At 41.3% G+C, this 20,499-nt stretch overlaps 1 non-coding gene across 1 annotated transcript; it reads left to right on the forward strand.

The window, feature by feature from the left end:
- The first annotated feature begins 1,281 nt into the window (after positions 1-1,281).
- On the forward strand, positions 1,282-1,388 carry LOC150012511 (U6 spliceosomal RNA). The gene has a single exon (XR_016510917.1). It is a non-coding gene; the product is annotated as a U6 spliceosomal RNA (small nuclear RNA).
- The last annotated feature ends 19,111 nt before the right edge of the window (positions 1,389-20,499 follow it).

Genomic DNA, 20,499 nt, shown 5'->3' on the forward strand with positions numbered 1-20,499 from the left:
GTTCCATTAATCTATGTGTCTGTTCTTATGCCAGGATCAGTCTGTTTTGAATAGAGTGGACTTGTAGTATAGTTTGATATCAGGTATTGTGATCCCTCCTACTTTGTTCTTCTTTCTCAAGATTGCTGAGGCTATCTGGGGTTGTTTTTTGGTTCAATATAAATTTTTGAAGTATTTGTTCTAAATCTGTGTGATATATCATTGGTGTTTTAATAGGGATAACTTTGACTCTACAGATTGCTTTGGGTAGTATGGATATTTTAATTATATTAATTCTTCCTATCCATGAACACGATATATGCTTCCATTTATTTGTATCTTCCTTAATTTCTTTCTTCAGTGTTCTGTAGTTTTCCAAGTACAGGTCTTTTAGCTTCTTGGTCAGGTTTATTCCTAGGTACTTTTTTTTTCTTGTTGCTATAGTAAATGGAATTTTCTTCCTAGTTTCTGTTTCTGGCATTTCATTGTTGGTTTAAAAAAAAAAAAAAAAAAAAAAAGCCTTCAGTTTCTGAATGTTGACTTTGTAACCCACTATTTTGCCCAATTCACTTATTAGGTCAAGTAGTTTTTTGGTGGAGTCTAAAGGGTTTTCTAGGTGCATTATCATGTCATCTGCAAATAATGATAGTTTTACTGCCTCCTTTCTAATTTGGATGCCTTTTATTTTTTTCTTGTCTGACCACTGTGGCTAGAACTTCCAATACTATGTTGAATAAAAGTGGTGAAAGTGGATACCCTAGTCTTATTCCTGATCTTAGGAGAAAAGCTTTTAGTTTTTGCCCATTGAGTATGATATTGGCTGTAGGTTTCTCATATATGGCCTTCATTATGTTGAGGTGTGCTCCCTCTAGTCCCACTTTGCTGAGTGTTTTTATTTTAAATGGGTCTGGACTTTATGAAATGCTTATTCAGCATCTATTGATATGATCATGTGATTTTTGTCTTTCATTTTGTTTATGTGGTGTATTACACTTATTAATTTGTGAATATTATCACATCTTTGCATCTCTGGGATGAATCCCACTTGACCGTGGTGTATGATCTTCTCAAAGTATTGCTGGATCCAGTATGCCGGTATTTTGTTCAGGATTTTAGCACCTATGTTCAACAGCAACATTGCCTGTAGTTTTCTTTCTTTGTTGTCTTGACCTAAGGAGAAGGAGAAGGAGGGGGAGGGGAGGGGAGGGGAGGGGGAGGGGAGGGGGAGGGGAGGGGGAGGGGAGGGGAGGGGGAGGGAGAGGGGGAGGAGGAAGAGAAGAAAGGTTAAAATATGAATAATAACTGCTCACTTCGGCAGCATATATACTAAAATTGGAACAACATAGAAAAGATCAGTGTGGTCCCTGAACAAGGATGACATGCAAATTCATGAAGCAGTTTTTATTTTTAAGACCCTGAACACCTAGAGCAAACCTGAGAAAGGAGAACAAAGTAGAAGGGATTACAATACCTGACATCAAACTATACTATAAGGCCTCTGTAGTCAAAACAGTCTGGTACTGGAATAACAACAGACACATAGGTTAATAGAACAGAATAGAGAACCCAGAAATAAACCCAGGTCTCTCTGGTCAATTAATATTTGACAAAGGAGGCAAGAGCGTTCAATGAAGTAAAAATAGCCTCTTCAATAAATGGTGTTGGGAGAACTGAACTGGTAGGCGTGCAAAAATGAAACTAGACCACCAACTTACACCATACACAAGAACAGAATAAACTCAAAATGGATAAAAGACTTAAATATAAGTCATGACACCATAAAAGTCCCAGCAGAAAACATGGGCAGTAAAATTTCAGATATCCCACGTAGCAATATTGTTGCCAATATATCTCCTAAGGCAAGGGAAATAAAGGAAAAAATAAATGGGCCTACATTAAATTAAAAAGTTTCTGATGGCTTATGAAACCATCATCAAAATGAAAAGGGAACCAACTGTATGGGAAAACATATTTGTCAATGATACATCAGACAAGGTTTAATCTCCAAAGTATATAAAGAACTTATATGACTCAACCCCATTGTCCATATGCTGGGTGTTGTGATGGTTTCCAAGATAAATCAAACATGATTGTTGACCTCAAAGAGCTTAGAGTGAGGATAAAAACATGACAAATAATTATAATACAGAAGAATACATGTAATATTATGGGCATTTACAGTGTTCTAAAAAAAATAGAGGAAAGAGTAATAAAATCTGTAAGACAGAAATTTCCAGACAGGATGGGCTACTGACTTTAGCCTCTCAGGATGAAAAGGAGTAGAAGGGATAATGTGGAAGAAGAATGAACTCACAAACAACAGTCTGAGTAAATGCAAAGAAGTACTGAAGCATGAGACAACATGACATGCAAAAGAAAGTACATGTCAAATAATTTATGTTTCGAGGGGTTGGAAATATTATGCAGATGTTAAAATTGGTATCTTAAAGTGCATTTAATGAGTTCAGTATTTGGTGGAAGTGTACAAAATGCAACTGAGGAGGGAAGACCTTGTTTGCAATACTGTGGTGATGGGGAGCCTTGGAAGGGTGGAACTATCAGGGGATCTGTGATTTAGAGAAATTGTTCTGTTGGTAATGTGGGGGTTGGATTTGATGGGACATGCCTGGAGGCAGGAATGAGAAATAACGGTTGCCTGATCTGATGTAGTAGCAGTGGCGATGAAGAAAAATGAACAGATTACGAAGACACTTTGGAGGTTAAAATAAGCAGACTTCACAAGTGATTAAAAAAGAGAAAGAGGCATGTAGATTACTCCTAGGTTTCAGGATTGGAATGGGTAAATGAAAGAAGCATACTATATTAAAAAGAAGGGACCACTTGAGAGGGCAGGGGAATAATGGGACACTTTAGGAACATGATGGGTTTGAGATTTCTTAGATGTCCAAGTGGAAAAGACTTGGAAGCATTAGGATATACTAGCACTCAGGGAGGGCTGGAGATAGAGATTTTTTAGTCAACAGCTTAGAGGTGACAGTTGAAGCCATTTTCTCACCTCAGGAGAGAATAGCAAATACAAAGGGTTAAGAAATCTGAAGAACATCCACATTAACAAGGTGAGTAGAAGGAAAAAATGTAGAGACTGAAGGAAAATAAATAGAAGAATGTGCTGTAGAGATAGCACAGTGACTAAGATCTAGGCCTTTGGAGTCAGATCATCTGTGAATAGAATGTTAGTTTCCTTATCTGTAAAAGAGGGATAAAGATATTATCTACCTATTCATGAGACAAAATCCTCATCAAACTAAGAATATGAAGTTACTTGCTTAATATGAACAAGGGCATCTGTGAAAACCCTATAAGTAACATAATATTTTGGCGAAAAACCAAATTCTTCCCCCCTAAAATTGGGAACCAGTCAAGGATGTACATGCTCACTACTGCTATTCCATGTTGTACTGAAAGGTCTAGCCAGAGTCATTAGACAACAAATGTATATAATTTATTTATTTAAGATTTTATTTATTTAATTTTAGAGAGTGGGGAAGGGAGGGAGAAACACTGATGCATGAGAGAATCACTGGTCAGTAGGCAACAAACATATAAAAGGCACCCAGACTGGAAAGGAAGAAGTAAAACTTATTCACTAATGACATAATCTTGTATACATAAAATCCTAAGAAATCCACTGAAAAATAAAACTAGACTAAATGAGTCCAGCAAGTTCATGAAATCAACACACACAAATCAATTGAACTTCTATACACTAACAATGAACAGTTTGAAAAATGAAATTAAGAAAATGATCACATTCAAAATAGCATTAAAAAGAATAAAATACGTAGGAATAAATTTAACAAAATAAGTGCGAAACTTGTACACTGAAAACTATAAAACATTGCTGAAATAAATTAAACATCTCTTAAACAAATGCAAAGACATCACATGTTCATGGATCAGAAGACTAAATATTACGATGGCAATACTCCCTAAATTTGTCTATTAGATTCAACACAATCCCTATCAAAATCTCTGCTGCTTTTTTTTTCTTTTTGCAAAAATTGGCAAATTGATCCTAAAATTTATACGGAAATGCAAAAGACCCAGAATAGTAAAAAAATCCTGAAAAGGAATAAGGTTGGAGGACTTACACTTCTGATTTCAAAACTTACTACAAAAATACCCAATACAGTGTAGTACTAGCATAAAGATAGACACGTAAGCCAATAGAATATAATTGAAAGTCCAGAAATAAACCCGTATATTTATGCCCTGGCTGGGTAGCTCAGTTGGTTAATGTCATCCCAATAAGCTAAGTTTTCAGGTTCAATCCCTGGTCAGGGCACATAATTAGAATCAACCAATGAATGCAAAAATAAGTGGAACAACAAATCTCTCTCTAGCTATCTATTTACCTTCCTCTCTCTCTAAAACCAATAAATTTAAAAAATTGTTTTTGACCCTTACATTTAGAGTAAATGGATTTTTTTTTTTTAATGTGCCAAGAAAATTCAATGGGAAAGGAATAGCCTTTTCAGCAAATCCTGGTGGGGTGATTGGATACCCACATGCAAAAAAAAAGAAAAAAGAAAAATTAATTTGGACCCCTAACTTACCCCATACCCATAAATTAATTAAAAATGGATCACCAACCTAAATGTTAGGGCAAAAATATAGAAGAAAACATAGGAGTAAATCTTTGTGATCTTGTGTTAAACAATGATTTCTTGGATATAACACCAAAAGCACATGGAATACAGAAAAATATATCCAATTGCATGTGACCCAAATAAAGAATGTAGGGGCTTCAGCCATTCCTTGTAAGGAATTCCAGTTATCCCCTAAGGCCCCCATTGCCTAAGGCCTGTAAAAATTTGCCAATGTCTGCTGCTAGCATTAAGTAATTTACTCTTTGAGGCTTTTCTCTTGCAGAGAATCTGGCCTTTTTGCAGAGCTGTCTGTCCTGCAGAGAATCCAGCCAAGCAGCCAACTATGACTGAAGATAACTCCCTAAACCTTGTCCCTGTTGTTGCCAGATGTCACGTACACACCTACCTGCAGCTGCCCCACCCCCACTTTCTGCTGGGGTCGTTTTTCCACCGAAGGAAAAGACCCTATAAGCCCTGCCCTAAACTCCATTCGGGGTCGGCACCATTTTGGAGACTTGGTCTCGGCCTGGCCGCTGGCAATAAACCCTTTGCATCCTTATCCACTGTCTCCAAGTGGTTTATTCTTGCTGAATCTGCCACAACAAGAACTTTTGCACTTCAAAGAACACAACCAAGAGAATGAAAAGACAATCCACAGAATGAGAGAAATATTTACAAGTCATATGCCAGGAAAGAGACTTATATTTAGAAGAAGTCTTACAACTCAATAACAAAGACAAATAACCCAATTTAAAAATGGGCAAGGGGCACTTCTGGTACAGAGGGTGGCCTAGGAAACATGGTTCACCTCCTTGCACAACCACATAAAAGTTATAACTAAAATATAGAACAAATATAACTCAGACCCATCAGAAATTGAGTAAAATGGAAGTCTGACCACTACGGAATTAAAGAAACCACATCCATTCAGACTCCTAGGAGGGGCAGAGATGAGGAACGGGCTGGTCCCACATCCACGTGTGGTGGATAAAAATTTAAGAGGGATGACTTGGGAGCAAGGAGACCCAGCCCACATCAGGCCTCCCAACCCAGGGTTCCAGTGGGAAGGCAAGTCCCCATAACTTCTGGCTGCAAAAACAGACGGTGTTTGAATCAATGGAAGAAATGCTGGAGCCCCAAGCAGTTCCTCTTAAAGAACCCACACATGGACTCACTCCCTCTGAACTCCAGCACCAGGGTGGCAGCTTGAAAGACACCAGTGGTGTACGGGAGAAACTGAAGTGTCTGGCATCAAGGTGAAAGCTGGGGGACAGATGGGCAGGCAAAGGCCATTGTCCCTTTTCTGAGCCCTCCTCCCACAGAGCTGCAGAGCCAGCTGACTGGTACCATATCTGAAACTCCATCAACCTGGCTAACACTGCTTACCTACACTGGAGACCCCCAGACTCCATCTCACCAAACTTATGGGCCCAGCCAAGCTGCTTTTCCATATGAATGGCTGGCCTTGGCTCATGCTTCGCAACTTCCTAAATCCTCTCAAACAAGCAACAGCCAGCCTCAATGAGCCCCAAGCCCCAGTACAGTACTTCCTGCTAAGTGTCTACAGGCACACTAGCAGTAACAAGCCTAGACTCACAGCTTGGCTTTGCATGGGAATCTCCAAGCCCAACACAAGAAGCCATATCAGATTGCTTTATAGCTCAGGGATGTGGCCTCAGGAGAAACACAGGTGGGGGTTGACCTTGGCCTGCACCACCCAGGAAATCCAAGAGCCTGCAGACCCAGTGGACAGCTATAGACCATGTCAGAGCACCACCACCCTGCCCTCCCCCTCCCCCCCAGCTGATTCTCCACGGAGGGCAGAGGTTAGTGGTAAGTGGTCATAGCCTGCCCTTGCATCTGACTGGTCAGGGTAAATCCCTCCCATTGACCTACAAACAGCAATCAAGGCTCAGCTACAAGAGGTGGATGTACTCAGCCCACACAAAGGGCGCATCTCGAGTACCCAGCTTGGGTGATAGGGGAGGCTGTGCCACTGGACCCTACAGGACAACTGCTGCATTAGGCCACGGTACCAATACAGGGAGTCATGGCAGCTCTACCTAATACATGGAAACAAACACAGGGAGGCTGCCAAAATGAGCAGACAAGGAAACATGGCCCAAATGAAAGAACAGATCAAAACTCCAGAAAAAGACCTAAACAAAATGGAGATAAGCAATTTATCAGATGCAGAGTTCAATACACTGGTTATAAGGATGTTCAAGGAATTTAGTGAGGACCTCAACGGTATAAAAAAGATACATACAGAAATGAAGGCTATACTAATTAAAATAAAGAACAATTTACAGGGAATCAACAGTGGAGTGGATGAAGCCAACATTCAAATGAATGACTTGTAACATAAGGAAGCAAAAAAAAAAAAAAAAAAAATCAGAATAAGAAGAAACAAGAATCCAAACAAAACACAACAAAACACAAGGATAGTGTAAGCAGCCTCTGGGACAACTTCAAGAGGTCCAACATTTGCATCATAGGGGTGCCAGAAGGAGAAGAGAAAGAGCAAGAAATTGGAAATTTATTTGAAAAAAATAATAAAAGAAAACTTTCCTAATTTGGTGAGAAAAACAGATATACAAGTCCAAGAAGCACAGAGTCCCAAACAAGAGGGATGCAAGGAGGCCCACTCCAAGACACACCATAATTAAAATGCTAAAGGTTAAAGATAAAAAGAGAATCTTAAAAGCAGCAAGAAAAGCAGTTAGTTACCTACCAAGGAGTTCCCATAAGACTGTCAGCTGATTTGTCAAAAGAAACTTTGCAGGCTAGAAGGGATTGGCAATAAATATTCAAAGTCATAAAAGCAGGGACCTACAGCCAAGATTGTTCTACCCAGCAAAGCTATCATTTAGAATTGAAGGACAGATAAAGAGCTTCCCAGACAAGAAAAAAACTAAAGGAGTTTATCATCACCAAACCATTATTATATGAAATGTTAAAGGGACTTATTTAAGAAATAGATGATCAGAACTATGAATAAAATGGGAATAAATACATATCTACAACAATCTAAAAAGCAAACTAAGCACACAAAAACAGATGGAACCATGAATATGGAGAACATTTTGATGGTTGCCAAATGAGGCGAAAGTATGGGGAAATGGGTGAAAAGGTGAGGGGATTAAGATGTACAAATAGGTAGTTACAGAATAGCCACGGGGATGTAAAGTACAGTATAGGAAATGGAGTAGCCAAAGAACTTATACGTGTGACCCATGGACATGAACAATAGTGTGGGGATTGCCTGAGGGAGTGGTGGGTGCTGGGTGGAGGGGGGCAAAGGGGGAAAAACTGGGACAACTGCAATAGCATAATCAATAAAATATAATAAAAAATGGCAAAGGGCCCTGGACAGTGTGCTCACTTGCTTGGAGCATCGTCCTGTATACCAAAAGGTCATGGGCTCAATCCTGGTCAGGGTACTTGCCTAGGTTGTATGTTTGAGTCCTGGTAGTGGAGCCTACGAGAAGCAACCATCAATGTTTCTCTCTCACATAGATCTTCCTCTTTCTCTTTCTCTTTCTCTCTCTCTACCTTCCTATCCTCTAAAATCAGTACACATATTTTTTAAAATTATAAGAAAAAAAATGTGGTCTCCAAATCCCATTTCCCACTAAAAGAAGACAGGGCTTCTTGCAGAAATTGTTGATTCAGGTCTGAAGCCAAAAATGTATAATATGAGCCTGGAACATATTGCCATTCTAGAGAGCAAGGGATCTCTCAGAGATTAGGGTGATGTCAACAAGTCTCAAGAGACAATTTGCAGGGACTCCTGGCCAAAAATGAGACATTTTGAACATTAATAAGGATAATAATTGCAATAGATTAAATTACATCAAATATGCTTAAATCTCTAAGTTCATAATGATTCTTAAGAAAAATAAGTGGTTGCAACTGAAGGGTATGAAACAATCAATTATTCTGAAAAATGGTAAATAAAAAGAACAAATCAAGCAATATCCAGGCTTTTCTATATTAATTGGACCAGTGGGTAACAAAACAGTTTATAAGGGACAGTATATCTTTATAGAACTATGCCAGCTAATAAATAAAGAAGGAATAATATTACCACCATTCTTCAATTCATAATTCATCAACATTAACACAAACAAAAAGAAAAAAAAAGACAACCAGACAAGGTGTACCTCCTGATGAAAGAAGCTAGTGAAATATTTGTTGTCCCCCCATATCTAACCCAAATCTGATCAAGCCTTTAGATCGAACTACTAATTTACAGTAAATACAGAAAAGAGAGTAACATGTTAGACAACTTTAAGAAGACATAATTAGCAAAATCCAAAATATGGGAAAACCACCTGGTTTCTTCAATAAGTGAATTGCAAGAGTGGAAAAAAAGAGATAAAAGGAGAAACCAGAGTTCAAGAAAAGCCAGAATACAAATTTAAAAATCATAAAGTAGGACTTTATTAGGATCCTGGTTCAAACAGGGTGGTGGGTGTGATCATGGTATTGTGTTTTGTTTTGTTTTTAAGAAACCTTATCTTTTACAGATATATACTGCAGGGTTTATGAACAAAATTTCATAATATCTGGGATTTGCTTCAAAATACTAAGGAAGGGGGGACAAGTGAGTGAACTATTTGTTAAACAAGATTGGTCATGAGTTAATAAACAGTCATTTTAGTGATGGGTACAAGAAAACTCATCATGCTATTCTCTTGACTCTGCATACATTTAAAATTTTCCATAATAGCAAATTTTCCTAAAGATCTAATGGGTTTGTAATGAATATTATTATATATGAAAATATATAGTGTTTATCACCATGGCTGACAGTCCCCACACATTGTTTTTAATTTTTATAATCCCTTTCACTTAATCACACATAAAAGAAGTACATTATTTAGACCAAGAGCCATGGCCCACATGACTGTCCACCAAGCAAAAATTTATTGAAACTTCAAATTTACAGTTAGGAAATGCCAATCTGTCATGCAACAGCAGAGTCAACAATCCCAAATGCCTCCCTACCACTTCTAGTAAATAAAAACATTTTCTTCTCACCTTTTAGAAACACTTGAGATCATTTATCCATTATTTTTCTTTCACTTATCATGTGTCAGATAGTAGGTTCTGGGGATAACAAATACTAATATAGTGGACCCTTGGCTGATTGAATGCATCACTACATGAACATTTTTGAATGCCAAATGAGTTCAAGTGCTGTTACTGATATATAACTCAGTCATCATTAACTCTCCTCCTCAAAGCCAGCCCTACTGGACATATAAAATTGAATAGAGATATGCTACTTACCCTTACATAGTTTAACTTAAAAAACTACAGGGCACAAAAACTCAAATACCCAAGAACAGGAAGATGAATATGATAAGAGATCTCAAATGGTTCAGTCACCAAGGTGGAGAAAGTATGTTTGGGAGATGGTGAGTAGTCAGGTTAGCTGAAGCAGTTAGAAGTATATGGGTCGAATTGGAAACTAAGGCTGGAATGGTGAGAGAGACTCTACGTCCCTCGCAGTGGATGAAGAAACTACTCAGACACTCTTCATCTGAGGAAGGAAGAGAGGGGGTTTTCTCTAGTGGAAAATCACCCCCATTTCTTTATTAGCCAGGTTTTTTATCCACTTTCCACATGCGGATCTGAGGAAGGAAGGGAGGGGGTTTTCTCTAGTGGAAAATCACCCCCATTTCTTTATTAGCCAGGGTTTTTATCCACTTTCCACATGCGGAAGTAATTAAGGAAAATATGCAGCACTGCCTCAAATGGTAGCGAGTGAAAGGGAAGTGTGGATCAATACAGGGTTGAAACATCCAGGTATTTTACACAAGGTCAAAAGCACTTCCTCTTACTTAATCATTCTATTCTTCACATTTTACTGACAAGGACTTGAGGCTTTACAGAGAAAAACAGAGCAGGTTCCCTTTTCCTTAAAAGCCACTTTGGATTTCTGTTCTATCTTTTTAAAATACCCCGGAGGGTGGAATTCAGAGCAGGCCTGGGAGACAACCTGCCGGCTAAGGGCCCAGCTGGGGGCGGCTCCGCACAGCGGTCCGAGTCTCTTAAACCAAGCCTGTCTGCTTCCCACATCTCCCCATGTCTGTCTGTTCCCCACAGAATGGTACACTAGAGCCACATGTGAAGAACTCTGAAGGTTAGGTTAAGCCATCTGAATTTTATCAGGCAGCAACAGAGTTGCTTCATGTTATGGAGCAGGAAATGACATGCTTAAGACTGTCATTTGGAAAGATGCTTCTTGCAGCAAGTGGCAGAGCCCATACTCACAGAAGATCAATTCAAGCCTAAACTACATCTCCCAGCTCATAGCACACTACCATATACATATGAACAAGCTTTATGACTAACAGATTTACAGCACATGAGATGGACTTTAACTTTTGGAGATCCAGCTGCAGAGTAAAGCTTAACCTCAGTATCTACAGACCAGGCCTGAACCACCCCTGGGAAAACTCCCTGCCACAGCCAAAAGCAGGGCTTAGCAAATTTTTTTCCATAAAGAGTCAAACAGTAAATGTGTTACAGAAACAGAGGAGTCCAAAAATCCCCAGTTTGCGGCTGGGGGATGGGGAGAAGGAAGCAGCTTTTAGAATGCCTCCACATGCCTGAGGCTGGTGGCTAGCGTCTTTTTTTTATGCAAAATGGCTTTAATGCATCCAAAGCCTCAGGTAGATGGGAGGGGACTTGGACCAGGGGACGGTATGGAAAGCACACAGAGCCTACGTGGGGTTCTGTGAATGGTCAGAACTGTTTGCAACGCCCACTGCGTCAGAGGATGCAGTCAGGGATATATATAAGCAGCTGCGGACATTTTAGCTGTCACTCTCGCTCACGCGCTCGCTCTGGGGCTCTTGCTCTCTCGTGTGCTCCCTCCACGTGGCTTGGTGAAGGAGCCTTCTTCATGTGGCTTGGAGAAGGGGTCTCGCCATGCAGTTTTGAGGAGAGGAGATCCATGCGGTTTGCAGGAAGAAGGCAGTTTGCAAGGAGGCTGAGAATCCAGGCGGTTCTGCATTGAGAGCTGGAGGGCACCACAGCACAGAAAGGACCTCCCCAATCAGAATTGAGTGATTGGCAGCTGCTGGTAAAGCTGAACTGTGTTTGGAAAGTAGGGAAACGGTTTCTCTGACTTTCCTAAAATTAGCTTGGTTTGGTGGAGGGGAGGCAAGGATATGTGTTTATGGGTGTTTTAAAGAACATAAGACTTAACAATAGAAATCCGCAAATAACTAAATCTATATAACTGTTAAATAAACAGTTCTTTTTCTTTTCACTAAACTCTGGTATTGAGAGTTATAATTTTGGCGGCGGGCAATCGGGCCCCTAACTAAAGAGCCCGTGGGTTTGTTTTTAATTGGAGCAGCCCAGGGGTTCTGTAACAAATGTTTCAGGCTTTGTAGGCCATATGATCTCTGTTGCAAGTACTCAGCTTGCTAAAACTAACAGAACCCATGGGCTGCCCCCACTGAAAGAGAACCCAGGGGCTGTTCAGTTATTAGGGGCCCGATTGCCCGCCGCCAGAAGCATGACTCCCAATACCAGAGTTTGGTGAAAAGAAAAAGAATTGTTTATTTAATAGTTATATAGATTTAGATTATTTGCTGATTTCTGCTGTTAAGTCTTATTTTCTTTAAAACACCCACAGACACATAGTTGGGCCTCCCCCTACCAAACCAGGCTAGTTTTTGACAAGCCAGAGATACCGTCTTCCTACTTCCCAGACGCAGTTCAGTTTTACCAATAGCTCCCAATCATTCGATCCTGATTGAGGAGGTTTTGCCGGTGTTGCAGTGCTCTCCAGCTCTTAATGCAGAACCACATGGAGTTTCCAGCCTCCTTGTAAACCGCATGGAGTTCTCCCTTTCCTTTCCAAGCTGCATGGAGTTCTTCTCCTTCCTGCAAACAGTGTAGATCTCCTCTCCTCCTAAAATGGTTGCTGCCTATTTTTAAATCCCTGACTGTGTCCTGTGACGCATTGGGCATGGTAACCAGTTCTGACCATGCACAGAACCTTGCACAGGCTCTGTATGCTCTTTCCGCACCATTCCAAGGTCAAAACCACTCCCATCTCCTTGGGGCCTTGGTTCTAAGACACTATCTACTAGCTATAGTCATGCAAAGGCATCTTAAAAGCTGTTCCCTCTTCCCCATCTCCCAACCCGCAGGCCCTGTGGATTTTTGGAGACAAAACCATCATTGACAATACATAAATGAAGGAGCTCAGCTGTGTTCTAATAGGAGTTCGCCCTCACTCTGTGACTGACGTACTCCTGAGTTTGGAAAGCCTCTTCCGAGATCCCAAGTGCCTAATTCAAACACAAACCTGCTCCAACTCCTTCCAGAAGCCCAAGCCTCACCTGTCAAAGACTAAGAAGGCTTCTTCAGAAGTAGAATCCCTCCAGCCCTGGGGTCCATCCACCTACTGGAACTGCTGGGATTAATTGTCTGCCTAACCCTGGGAGAGCTAAACCCATCAGACCCACACTGCTGTTATTGTTGCTTACCACCCAGGACATAGCCCCTCCAGGCATCTACTCTGTCCCACACCCCAGCCTTTGCTTTTTCTGCCTAATCTACCTAGAAGGGATGTTCACCTCCTTCTCAGCTCACATCAATGGTCCTTCAACCTCTAGAAGCTCTTCCCTAGGCACTCACTGTTACATTTCCCTAGTTTCCATTCTTCTAGCACTTACTGATATCTCAAATTACCTTATTTGTTTATTGTATGTCTCCTCCCACTAAAATGTAAGTTCCATGAGATTGGGAAAGTTGTCCTCCTCATTAACTACTGTAGTTCTGGACTAGAGTAGGTACTCAGTACATACCTATTCAATGGAATGAATAAAAGAATGAGTTGCCATACGTGTTTTCTCCTCCCCTGACCTGCTTCTACCCCTCTTGAACCTCTCTGCTAGGCCCTTTGAAAAGCCTCCCCATGACACAAACTTCCCTCTGTCCTCAGCACTTTACTGAATGCCCCTTTCATTTCTTTTCCTTGACAGAAGCCTAAGGACTTGGTTTCTCCTGTGTGCACTCAAGTGAAGGCTGCTAGATTTCTCCTGTCCTGTATATCTCAGGATCAGGCACTGCACCCTACCCTCCTCACTTCCAGTCTTGTTGAAACACTTTCTCCCCAGCCCCAGTCCCACTGCCACCCACTCCCTCACTGGGCAAGCCTCGGCTCATCCGGTTGAGCCTAGAAGCTACTGCTGTGCTTGCTCTAGGAAACCTTCCTGGGTGCTCCAAGTCCAGGTGATGTTCTCTCCCTGGGAGGTTCCATGGTTTCCTGTTCTTCATGTATGAGAGTACTTTTCATACTATATTGCAACTGTTAGCTTAATTATCTGTCCCTTCCTTCATCCCCATCCCCCTGCATTAGGCCATAAACTCTTGGGGCAGGTGGTGGTGGGGGACCTGTCACAGTGCCTGCATGTAATAGACTGTCAATAAATAGTTATTAAATGAAAGCATTCACAAGCTATTCCAACAGAGAGGCTGAACACTACGAGACCCAACAGGAAGCTTCTGTCACAGAACCAGTGAGAAGTAGGAAGGCTCTAGACTGGGGGGACATAGCTGGAATCAAATGGAGCACAGACATGATGCCCCATATTTGTCAATGACTCATAATCTTCCTTCCCAGTTCCTCCCTGCCCTCTGTTCTTCTCATCAGCTGCCACCAGCACCCATCCCAGCTACTGAAGCCAGAAACCTCGGGGACCTCTACCCTCACCTCACTCCATCTAATCAGAGACCAAAATCTGTCATTTCAACCTCATGTCCAACCCCTCCTCTCTATCCCACTGCTGCCACCTTCGTTCAGACCACCACCATCTCTCACTCTGCTTGCTTCAGACAAATCTTAGCTGGCCAGCAGACTTCAGGTCTCTCCTTCCTACATCCCTATTCTATTCTTCCTTGCCACATCTAGAACAGCTGATGTCTTAAAAGTGTAAATCTGATTGTGTTATTCTTAAAATTAACCCCCATGATGGCATCTCATTTCCTTTATGGTTCTAGGCCAGGTTCCTCAGCATGGCAGCCAAGGATAGCCTTCCATGATCCACTAACTCCCGAGTCTCTTCTCCAGCCTCCTCCCTAGCACCTTGTGCCCTGTAGTGTCATGCTCGCCCTGGTAACCCTGCCTGGCTGTGTACACTGAAAAAAATGTTTTTTTCATTTTTCAAGATCCAGTTCAAGCATCTCCTCCTATGAGGCTTATTGGATGCCCCTCCTCCCACCCATCTGTAGTCCCCTGAAGAGCCCATTGTTTGGCACTTTGTGTGTCCATGGCTATCTCACTCTTATAGATCATGAGCTCCTCTGGAGTGAGGACTCATATCTCAGTCAGTGTTGCATGTCCCAGTGCCCCGCACAGAGCCTGGCATGTGGTGGGCCTTCAGTAACCACTAAAGAAAATGACCAGAATCCTATGCAACAGTGAGGTTACCTGTCTGTGGTTGAGGAAATGATCTGATCTGCTGCCCTCTCCTGACAACATGAAGCATTGTCCTAACCACAGACACCTCCTTTCCATGCCTGCCCTTGGCCAAAAACAAAACAAAACAAAACAAAAAAACATTGAAAGAAGCAGAAAAAGCTGAGATAGAATTGGGGAACTGATAAATTGTCTAGAGACACAAAATGGATTGGTGTTCTCCCTCCCAGAAGCACACCCATACCTTTCTTCCTTCTTGGGAGTGAACTTTCTCCTAAACTCTAAGGGTCCCCACAAGACTTGCAACCAAGCGAGCAGGGGGCAGTGGCAGCTCGTACCAGTCTAACCCTCTGAACCTGTCCCCAATGTCCCTCTTTTCTATGACTTTCCAGTGAGCCAAAGCAGCCCCGCCTAGGCTCTCTCCTGTTGCTTCTTCTATTCTAAGTCTTTCCTGGTTTCACCACTTTAATAAAAATACTCTCAAATTTTAAAAAAAGAGAGACAAATTGGGTTCAAGTGTTGGCAGGACACATTTGTCAGCTCCCACACGTGTCCATGCAAGCTAGGGTGCACAGGCCAGTCAGTGCTTGCAAAGGAGGGACACATCCTTAGAGTAAGTCTGTCCTCCCCTACTAAACTGTAAATTCTTTGGACTATACCTTATTTGCTTCTCATTCTGACCTGTTGTCATTGTTCTGTTACTATTACTGCTGCCTTCATTTATTTTAATACATGATCGCTAATTTTTTCCTCCATTGTTTAAAACATTTGTTTTGTTCTTGTACAGGCTGGGGCAAAAGTAGTTTACAGTTATTTGTATGGAAAATAACACAATAATAAATAATAATACAAGAGTAAAAATGTGTTTCGCATACTTACAACTGTAAACCTACTTTTGCCCCACCCTGAATATAAAGACTCTGAATTGACCATTAGCCTCCCTTGATTTTAACTCAACTTCATACTGGTGGGAGGTTGTCTCTGATGTTCTAGGTTTCTCAACTTTCTGCCATAATCCAAATATCAGTTAGGATTCCCCTACTCCCATTCCTTCCCACAGCTTCAGCAAGTCATGTGACATAATGTTCCCCATCCTGGCAAAGAGAAGCATTATCTCAGCTCCTATTGAGGCTGCAGGTCTAGATGTACTTTGACATGTGGAAAATTGTCTAATACATAATATGGGAAATGGATTAGGGAAGGAACTTGGGAATGGAGACAGAGATTTGTGAGTGACGGGTAGAGTTAAAGACTCAGAGCAGCTAAGACAGCCAACCATCTGCAGACGAAAAGCACCTATTATTCATCTTTGAGTCCTTAGTGTTTATGGCACAGGGTATTCAATAAACATCTGATGTCTTGAAAAATTGAGAGTGGAGCACATGAAAAAAAGCAAAAAGGACTAGGAACAAGAGGCCCATCTTTTTATAGTGTAGAAAATTAGAGCTGCCTGATAGGTTTGCCCTAAATTTAGGAATCCACCCTACTAGGAAGGAAATGCCTTTTTCAATTAACAAATAATCTCTACTGGGCTCCAAAGAAGTCCTCATTTTCTTTTATTTACTTCCTGTCCACTTATCCTTTCCCTGAAGAGTTTTCTGAACGTCACCATAAACATCATCTTTATGTAAAACAATAGCTTTCCTCCAGGGGTTGACAATATGTTCAGTGAGACATGGCACCGATGAGGAAAGATTGCTCCTATCCTCAGTAAGTTTGTAATCTCACTGGAAGACAAGGTATCCATCTGTAGTGGCTTCTCCAGAATGATTAGAGAACCATGTAATGTATAATAAAATAGGAAATTGACAGTCACTGGGCACTGAAAACATGTGGCATAGATAAGAAGTGATTTCAGTTAGGTGACGCTATCAGGGAGGAGGAGCTTGGGTTTGAACTGTCTTAAGATAAGTGTCAGTTCATAAAAGAATGAGAAAGTCATTGTCTGGGGGGTCTGGAAGCAAGGGACAGGAGTCTCACCAGAGCTCCAGAGGTGGGGAGACATGGTGTGAAGCACAGTCAGCCAGCCTGCCCACATTCTCCCTGTTGAGAGCTGTCCCACCAGGGCAGGAGCAGCAAAGAAGACAACAGTTCCAGACAACAGTATACTCTGGCGGCCTTTGCTAGATCTTCTCTCCCCCTCCCCTTCACCCTACAACAAACCCCATGTGCATGGAGAAAGATAAAGTGCTGACCAGTCTGACAGTGCCACCTCAATGTCATCAGTGAGATGAGTGCCAGTTTGGAGAAGGTGAGGGGTGGGGCATACTGGGCAGTCCAGTGAACCAGAGGGTCCCAAAGAAATGAGGTGGCCTTGACCTCCCTGACTCCCTCCCCCACATTAACAGAATCAGCTTGGGTCAAAGAACTGCACAATACTGTTCTAAAATAATAACAAAGAGCATGCCAGGTAAAGCTAAAGGAGTTCATAATCACCAAGACATTATTATATGAAATGTTAAAGGGACTTATTTAGAAAAAGAGAATCAAAACAATGGACATTAAAATGACAACAAACTCACAACTATCAACAACAGATTCTAAAAAATAAAAACAAAAACAAACTAAGCAAATGACCAGAACAGGAACAGAAGCATAGGTTTGGGGACCATTTGGAAGGTCATCAGCCGGAAGAGGGAAGGGGGAGAATGGAGGAAATGGTGCAGGGATTAAGAAGCATAATTGGTAGGTACAAAATAGACAGGGGGAAGTTAAGAATAATATAGGAAAGGGTGAAGCCAAAGAACTTATATGGACAACCCATGGACATGGACTAAGGGGGGTGGGATTGCTAGAGAAAAGGCGGGTACTGGGTAGAGGGGAGCAAATGGAAAAGAAAATGGGGCAACTGTAATAGCAAATCAATAAAATATTCTTTAAAAAAAGATAAAACAATTGATAAATTGGCATCATTAAAAAAGAAAAAATAATGAAAGGAAATTCCCTAATTTGGTGAAGGAAATAGACATACAAGTTCAGGAATCACAGAGAGTCCCAAACAAGTTGGACCCAAAGAGGATCACACCAAGACACATGATAATTAAAACGCCAAAGGTTAACAATGAAAAGAGAATCTTAAAAGCAGCAAGAGAAAAGCAGAGAGTTACCTACAAAGGAGTTCCCATAAGACTATCAGCTGATTTCTCCTAAGAAACTTTGCAGGCAAGAAGGGGCTGGCAAGAAGTATTTAAAGCAATGAAAAGCAGGGACCTACAACCTAGATTACTCTATCCAGCAAAGCTATCATTTAGAATGGAAAGGCAGATAAAGTGCTTCCCAGACAAGGTAAAGCTAACGGAATTCGTCATCACCAAGTCATTAATACATGAAGTGTTAAAGGGACTTATTTAAGAAAAAGAATATCAAGACTATGAATATTAAAATGACAAACTCACAACTATCAAGGACTAAATCAACTAAATCTAAAAAACAAAAACAAACTAAGCAAACAACCAGAACAGGCACAGAACCATAGGTATGTAGATCATTTGGAGGGTTATCAGCTGGGAAGGGGAAGGGGAAGAATGGGGAAATGGTGCAGGGATTAAGAAGCATAATTGGTAGGAACAAAATAAACAGGGGGATGTTAAGAATAGTATAGGAGCCCTGGTTGATGTAGCTCAGTGGCTTGAGCGCCAGCCTGTGAACCAAAGAGTCACTGGTTCGATTCCCAGTCAGGGCACATGTCTGGGCTGTAGGCCAGGTCCCCAGTTGGGGGCACGCCAGAGGACCCCACTGATGTTTCTCTCCCTCCCTTCCCCCTCTCTCTAAAGATAAATATATAAAACCTTAAAAAAACAGAATAGGAAAGGGAAGGGGAGAAGCCAGAGAACTTACACCCACAACCCAAGAATTTACACCCCACAACCCATGGGACGGGGACTGGGGGAGGCTGCTAGAGGAAAGGGGGGCACTGGAAGGGGGGCACTGGACAGAGAGGGACACAGGGGTAAAAATTGGGACAACTGTAACAGCATAATCAATAAAATATACTTTAAAAAAAATGGTGTCTTCATGTGTGAATGATGGGCCTAGCATTAGGGAGATAAACCAGATGAGCTCAAGCTCAGGAAGGCTCATTTTGGCAATAACAAAACTAACCTTAGCATGAGTCATCTACAGAGTACAGCAAACAATTTTTTTTAAGTGTGCTCTCTTTCTCTAGCAAAAGAAGAAATTTTCAGAAGGATTTTTAACTGACTGAATGATACCATTGAAAATAATTACTGTTAAATATCTTTGATGAGAATACTAATTCAAATGGACTGGGAAAGGGGTAAGAAAGAGAAGGTAAAGAACAAAACATCTGTGAACTTTCTACATGGAATATGTGTAAGTTTTACAATCAGAAGAATATAATGTAAAGAACCAGAAAAATATCTAGAAACAATGAGGTCCTGCTCTGAATGTCAAGAACCCAATGCCCACTGCCCTCCCCTTTCCCGTCCATCTCCCAGCCCCCACATCTACTCATTTACTGAATGGGGAAACAACTTTCTTGCTGAAAACTTTTCCTTCTTGTCCTTCCCCTTTCCCTTCCACCCTAACTTTCCCCTCTTACCGACCTCTATATTTTTAGCACTTTGTCCCCATCGCCACCATAGCACTATCACATTAGGAAGATGACCCATTTATTAACCACCTGCTTGAAGGTGGGCATCATGCTAAATCATTAACATATATTTCCTCTTTTTTAACCATCACAACTACCATTATTAACAGATATTACTATCCCAATAACCTACCCCAATTGAAATGGTTAGTACATGGGTGACCCAAGTCTTTGCTTACCCCAATACATATGCTCTTTCTATTGCAATTATGTGTTTATGCAAGGACAGGCACAGCTTAAGTGCTTACTTAATATGTTCTGACAGGAATTTAAAAAAACATAAACTTATGCTGCTTGCTTCCAATAAAGAAAAAGGTGCAGAAAAGCATTACTTTAAAGGTGAAGTCTTCTTTTCTATCCCAGCTGCCAAATAATAATACCCAATGGCCCTTGTATTAAAAACTAGCACATGCTGAGAATAAGCAGGTGCATAAGACAACAGCAAGATAGCTGCCAAACCTGCAAGCCAGCACCCTACTCTCCATCCCTATCACCTGGAATTTTGTTGGTTTTTGACACTGTTACTTTTTACCCTGCTAAGGAAAGTGTATAAAAGAAATACATTTACTCCTAGTAACTCAACCTCCCCCCACCCCATATCCTTTGAGGGTATACACAGTCATCTAATAAGAAATGTCTTGCCCTCACTGGTGTGGCTCAGCGGCTTGTCATCCTGTAAGCCAAAAGGTCACCGGTGAGGTTCTCAGTCAGGGCATGTGCCTGAGTTGCGGACCAGGTCTCCAGTTGGGGACTTGTGAGAGGCAACCACACATGGATGTTTATTTCCCTCTCTCTCTTTCTCCTTCCCCTCCCCTCTTTCTAAAGATAAATTAAAAAAAAATTTT

Source organism: Furipterus horrens, unplaced genomic scaffold (genome assembly GCF_987537825.1).
Source record: "Furipterus horrens unplaced genomic scaffold, mFurHor1.1.pri manual_scaffold_4, whole genome shotgun sequence".
Classification (NCBI taxonomy): domain Eukaryota; kingdom Metazoa; phylum Chordata; class Mammalia; order Chiroptera; family Furipteridae; genus Furipterus; species Furipterus horrens.